Source organism: Arvicanthis niloticus, chromosome 1, assembly GCF_011762505.2.
Source record: "Arvicanthis niloticus isolate mArvNil1 chromosome 1, mArvNil1.pat.X, whole genome shotgun sequence".
Taxonomy (NCBI): Eukaryota; Metazoa; Chordata; class Mammalia; order Rodentia; family Muridae; genus Arvicanthis; species Arvicanthis niloticus.
Genome location: NC_047658.1, coordinates 93595627 through 93602823, shown reverse-complemented (window position 1 = coordinate 93602823; position 7197 = coordinate 93595627).

The following is a 7197-nucleotide window of genomic DNA, read 5'->3' as shown; positions in this document are numbered from 1 at the left end:
ATGGACAGAATATACCCAGAGTCTTTCCAGAATATAATATAAATGACCTCTGTCTTAATTACTTTTCCTGTCACTGTAATAAAATATTCTAATTGAAACAACTTAAGAAAAGCTTTATTTTGGCTTATAGTTCTAGAGGGATACAGTCCATTGTGGCAGGGAGGCCTGCCAGCAGAGCAGAAACCTGGTGGGTTACATTGTATCCACACTCAACCAGGGTGAACAGGAAGGCGTCAGATACAAGGCCCATCCCAGTGACTCATTTGCTCTATCAAGGCCTCAGCAAAGGATCATGACCTTTTGTAAACAGTGCCATTAGCTGCAGACCAAGTATTCAAACACACAAGTCTATGAGGAACATTTTACTCATTCAGATCACAATAGCCTCTAAGCTCACTTCCCAGGAAATTTTTGGTTTCCCATTTTTGGTTTCTGTGCCTGAGTTATAGTCCTCTATTTTATTTTCTCTACTTTCTCTCCCTCTTTTTCAAAAAGTATTTATGTACATGTGTGTGTGTGTGTGAGCATGCATGCATATAGGTACACAGCACGCATGTGGAGGTCAAAGGAGAGTGTTGGGTGTCAACCTTCACCTTCTGCCTTGTTTGAGACGGTGTCTTATTTGCCACTGTGCACATGGAACACTGGCCTGTGCTCCTCCAGAGGATTCTTCTATCTTCCACTGGGCTGGAGCAGCACTGGGCTCACAGACTCAAGATGCCATGCCCAGCTTTCAGGGGAATTTCTTCAAGGGAAACTTGACCTTCACTGATTTGTGTGAACTTAACGTGGAAGCCTGGAATCTAGCTAGATAGCACAGCAGACAAAGGCACTTACCACCAAGACTGACCTGAGTTCCAGCTCCTCCATCCCTCATGTGGAATCAAAGAACTCCTGTAACCTGTCCTCTGACCTCTACTGAAACCATGGTGTGCCTGTCCTCCAGACACAAGTAAATGTTTTTTTTCCTCTTTTGAAAAGAAGTCCCACACTATAGCCCTGACTGGCCTAGATCCTGCCAATTAGATCAGGCTGGCCTGCAACTTACAGAGATCCACCTGCCTCTGCCTTTCAAGTGCTTAGATTTAAGGTATGCTGCAACAACAACAAAGGGTTCTTCATGACATAGTGGGGTTTTTTTTGTTTGTTTGTTTTTTCTGTTTTTTTTTTGAGACAGGGTTTCTCTGTGTAGCCCTGGCTATCCTGGAACTTACTCTGTAGACCAGGCTGGCCTTGAACTCAGAAATCTGCCTGCCTCCCAAGTGCTGGGATTAAAGATGTGCGTCACCACTGCCCAGCTCAGGTTTTCATAGTAGGGTCTTACACTAAGTCTGGGGGTATGGTCTGGAGTCTTTCACTGGAGTGATTTGATAGGAAACATCTGAGTTCAGGCCAGTCCAGATTAAGGATGCAGGGGCAGAGGAGATGATTAGTGGTTAAGAGCACTTGCTAATTTTCTAGAGGACCCCGGTTTAACTCTCATACACACATGCTGCTCACAGGCATCTGCAACTCCAGTTCCAAGAGATCCAATACCCACTTCTGGCGCTCCGGGCACATGCATGGTGCTAAACCCATATACATAGAAAATGATTCTTATAAAAGATATGGATGGAAAGGTTAGAAATGATATCTGAAACATTTTTCTTAAACACCAAGCTCAGATTTTTAGGCATAAAACTCTTTATGTATCTTGTCTTTGATCTGTCAATCATCTGCAGTGCTGGCAAGAAAACCCAGAGCCTTAATATGGTGGCCAAATGCTGTACAACTGAATCACCTCCCCAGTCCTTGTCTTTGTTTTCCTGAGACAGAGTCTTATTGTTTAGTCCCTGCTGTTCTGAAACTCACTCTGTAGACCAGGACCTTGAACTCATACAGATCTGCTTGCCTCTGCCTCCCAAGTGCTGGGATTAAAGGCTTGCACCACTACACACTGGCTAACTTTGAACTCTCAATCTTACTGCTTCAGCTTCCAGAGTTTGGGATAAGGGCTGGAGAGATGGCTCAGTGGTAGAGAACCTATGTTTAATTCCCAGAACTCAACTGGCAGCTAACAACTGTCTGTAGCATCAGTTCCAGTGGATCTGATACCCTCACACAGAAATACATGTGGGCAAAACACCAAAGCATATAGAACAAAGTAAGTAAATCTTTTTGCTTTGTCTTTCAGGACAGACTTTCTTTGTGTAGCTCTGGCTGTCCTGGACCTAGCTTTGTTGAAGACCAGGCTGGCCTTGAACTCACTGAGATCTGCCTGCCTCTGCATCCCAAGTGCTGGGACTCCAGGCATGCACTACCTCCTAGCCTTCCTTGCAATTTTTCAATTCTTACATTTCATCCTTTTCTGTTTCCTGGTCAACTGCTATTTCAGGACTGCGTTAAACTTTCTGGAAGCACTGGGATCGATCTTGAGGCTGTGTTTACAGAACAAGTGGAGATAAAATCAGTGTAGCAGAGGCCCTGGAGCATCAGGTTCAGGTAGAATGTGGGTCAGTACTTGGTGGGCGGTGCCAGAAAATGCTGATGTGACTCCTGAGAGTCTTAATACTCTCAGGGAACAGAGTGGGATTAGATCAGTAGGGAAGTTGTTAGAGTGTCAACTACTGGAATCCTCAACTGTGCACGTGACTGTAATCTCAATGCTTAGGAGGCTGAGGCAGGGCAATGAAGAGTGAGAACCTGACACAAAGAAATAAGAAAACAGAGGGCAACATACAATAATAAAAGTTAAAACAAATTAAGAAGTCATCTGCTGTTTCTCTCACTGCTTTGCCCCAAGGGTTGTAACTATGGAGACTGAGCCTGGATGTCAACTGGGAAACAGGAGAGCCAGAACCTTCCTTTGGAAAGAAAGTGGAGGAAATACTCAAGAAAGGCGTGTATACCCACCAAGCTGCCGGCGCAGGTACAACTGAAGTGCTCCTACCTTTTTACGGTGAGGGTTCAGGTAGCTCTTGCTGCCAGTGATGGTGAGATGTTTAGAGGCAGTACACTGTTGCAGAGTTCCGCTCTGCCTGATGTAGGACAGCAACAGACCTTAGGACCTACCCAACCCAAAAGATCCCCACAGGTAGGTTGCAGAAATGTGGTATTTGACATACAAAATCTTCCCTCCTCCAAGTTGGGAAATTTCTCTTTATTTTATTTGTTACTTTTTGTTTTTGACAGGGTCTTGCTATATATCCCGAATGGCCTGGGAGGTCTCTCTCTCTCTCTCTCTCTCTCTCTCTCTCTCTCTATATATATATATATATATATATATATATATATATATATATATATCCCATCACCTGGGAGACAAGAGCAGGCAGATCTGAGATCCAGGGTCTCTTGGGTTACATAGGAAGATGCTGGCTTAAAGGTGTGGAAGGGGAAGAGGACAGAGGGACTAGAGAGATGGATCAGCTTTTGAGAATGCTTGATGTTCCTATATGGAAACCAGGTTTATTCTCAGCACCCATATGGCAACTCACAACAGCCTGTAACCACAGTCTTAGGAGATGACACCCTTTTCTGGCCTCTGAAGGCACCACACATGTATGCAGAACACACATATACATGTAAGAGAAAATTCTCATATACATAAGAGTAAATAAAAGAGAGTTCAAGACCATTGGAGGCTACAAGATGAGACTAACCACAACCACAAGGAGCAGCACTGGGCACTGGCTGTTTAAAACTTGTGTCTGATCAGTAATCCCAGCAATCAAGCACAATGAGGCCATATGCCTCACCCAAGACAAGCAAAGAGAGTGGCATCTAGACAAGACAAATTCAGCTAAACCACTTATCACATAGCCTGAGTGATAGTTCCTTCCCAAAAGCCTTGATATGGCCCAAGGAGGGCGTCAGAGGAGAGTGAAAAGAAGTGTCCATAAGTGGTCCAGCCTTTGTCTCTTACTAGGCCTTAACTGACTAGAGCAAGTGGTGGCTGCACCAGGCCCAGTCTCAATTTTAAAAGAAGCAGGTTTTAAATGAAAATTCTCATGGGGAACAGGCAGGCAGTAAACGGACAGTGTGGATCCTATTTGCCTAACACATTAACGAAACTGAAGACTCTTTCCTTAAAGATTTTATTTTCAATCACGTGTATGTGTGTCTATCTGTGTGAGCTGATGCCAAGTTTGTGGGTAGCCACAGAAAACAGAGGCAGTAAACCCTCTGGAGCTTGAGTTGCAGGCAATTATAAGCTGCCTGACATGAGTTCTGGGAACTGAACCCAGGTTCTCTGAAAAAACAATACACATTTGTCATGGTTTGAATATGCTTGGCCCAGTGGCACTACTTGGAGGTGTGGCCTTGCTGGAATAGGTGTGTCACTGTAGGTACAGGCTTTAAGACCCTCATCCTAACTGCCTGGAAGTCAGTCTTCCACTAGCAGCCTTTAGATGAAGATGTAGAACTCTCAGCTCTGCCTGTACCATGCCTGCCTAGATGCTGCCATACTGCCACCTTGATGATAATGGACTGAACCTCTGAATCTGTAAGCCAGCCCCAATTAAATGTCATTTATAAGACTTGCCTTGGTCATGTGTCTGCTCACAGCAGTAAACCCCTAAGACAACGTTTGTAACTGATGAGCCACTTGAGCCCACAAAACTGAAGTGTCAACATACACGGTCAAGTGGCTGATTCTCTCTTTCCCCTAACTTTCGAAGTACCAAATAGTGTTTATGCCTTATGTCTAAGTTTATAATTTAAAACTATTTTTATTTATGTGTCTGTCTGTTGGAATATATATAACACATAGTCAGGTGCCAACAGAGTCCAGAAGGTGATGATGTGGGATACCCTGACGCTGGAGTTGCAAGGAATACAGATAGCTGTAAACTGCCCAGCACAGAACAGAACTCAGGGCTGTTACAGAATATCTGATCACACTGTGAAACCAGAGATTGTGTTATCTACTGAAAAAAAGCTGTTTTCGGTTGTGGTGTGTTAGCACATACCTTTAATACCTCTGACTGGAATACAGACATAAGGTCAAATGGCTGGGATTTTTGTTTTTTAAAATAACAAATTGGTGCCCAGCTATTTGATTTACCAAAGAAGACTGCAGGAGCTAGACACTAGGGTAAAAACCTGCTATCTCAGAGAGGCAAAGAAAGCACCCAGCTGACCTTTCTACTCCACCCACCTCCCAGAAGGAAAAAGCCCCTTCTCCTTCTCCACATGTCTTAAATACCCTTCAACTCAAGTCTCTCCTTTCTGCTTCTTTTTGCTAATTCCCTCTCAACTGTTTGCTTGCTCAGCCTCTTGACCTATCATTGAGTTTATTTAATCCTGTTTACAGAAAGCTCTTTGGATTAAAGTATATTCTAGGGCTGAGCCGTACCACAATGACCTGTTTACAATGAGCAGAAACCTCTTGGATAAAAGTTGTGTTCTAGTGCTGAGCCATACTACAAAGTTTTTCCAATTCACAATCTTGGAGTTTACAATGTGATCAAATATCCTGCAACACAAGACCTCTCTAGAAGAGCAGTAAGCACTCTTAACCACTGAGCCATCTCTCCAGCCCCCTCCCCCACCATTTTTTTTTCTTAAATTTGAGACAAGGTCTACAAAGCCCTGGAGCTCACTGAGGACCAGGTTGGAACTTACAGAGATCCACCTGTCTCTTCATCTGAATGCTGGGATTTAAGGTTTATGTCACTATGCCCAACTTGCAACCATGTTTTAAATCTATCATTCTATGAGTTATCATCCATCATTGTCATTTATCTTGTGGTTTGAACCACTACCAGAGCTCCTTCGAGCTAGTTCCTGAGCATCTTCTGCTTGCCATGCTGGGTTTCCAGTACAGTACCTCACACATGCTAGGCGAATGCTCTGGCACTGAACTAAATCTCAACTTAAGAAATTCTTTTCTGACACATCTAGTTCAGGGTGATCTTAAACTTGATATGCAGATGAAGCTTGCCTTGAACTCCTGATTCTCCTGTCTTCACCTCTGAAGTACTGACATATGCATAAAATTGTAAAAATCTGGGAGCTGGAGAGATGGCTCAGTTGCAGAGGACTTGGCTTTGATTCTCAGCAACCCAACAACATGGATGCTTACAACTGTTAACTCCAGTCCCAGGGGACCTGATAACCAACTTTGACTTTTGAGGCTAACACACACACACACACACTCACACAGTACACTAACATACCTGCAAGGCAAAACATCCACACACACATTTTTATTTTGCACACTGCTACCAAATGATTTATCTTTTCCCCTGCTCTCATACCTTTTAGGAAGTGTATGCACAATCTCACCTGACCTGCTGGCCTCAAACTAAGTGTGTAAGGATGACCTTAAATTAATTCCGTTTTTCTGCCTCCAGTGGGTTATTAATCTAAAGTAGATTTGGACTCATCTGTACAGCTATATTCAGTTTCTTGTGCCCACCTAATCCTAGATTTAGTTTTTGCATTACATTCATCAATAATGAGATTTTAGGTTAACATTCCATGACAAAACCTGGATGTGATGATGTAAGTCTTAATCCTAGCACTCTGGAGGCAGACAGATCTCTGTAAGTTTAAGACCACCCTGGTGGACACAGGTTCAAAGCCAGCTAGAGCTGCATAGTGAAGCTTTCATGATCCATCCAAGCTCCATTTTCTTGTATGTCATGTCAGAACTATTCCATCTGTATAGAAATCCATTTTCCTGTTCTCTGTGTCTTACCAAGTACCTCTGGTCAAATTATATAAATCTTCCACTAGCTTGAGCTTTGTGTGGCTTAGTTACTCTTGTGCCCAAAGCATGGACCAATGTTCAACTTTTCTTCCTATTAAAATAGGGTCTGCCCATCTTACCTGGAATTTATTATATAATCCAGGCTGGCCTCAAACTTTTGATCCTCCTACCTTTCCTTCCTAGCGCTGGGATTAAAGTTTTGAACCACCACAGCTGCCCTAATTTTGAACGAGGGCTGCCTTAATAGGCAATCACTGTATCAAGATTTTCTGACAGTGGCTTGCTATGCAGCCTGGGCTGGATTCTGTAATATACTCTGAGGAAGTCTAGCCTTCAGATAGCCTGTATTGCTACTGTTCAGAGTCTTGCTATCCCGGAAAGAACAATCACTGAATTTCAATTTAGAATTGGGTACATATGTTAGGGCTGCACATACGCTCAAAATAATCATTCTAATGCTCATTAATATTTTAAAGCAGGTAAGATGGAGAACAGCAACT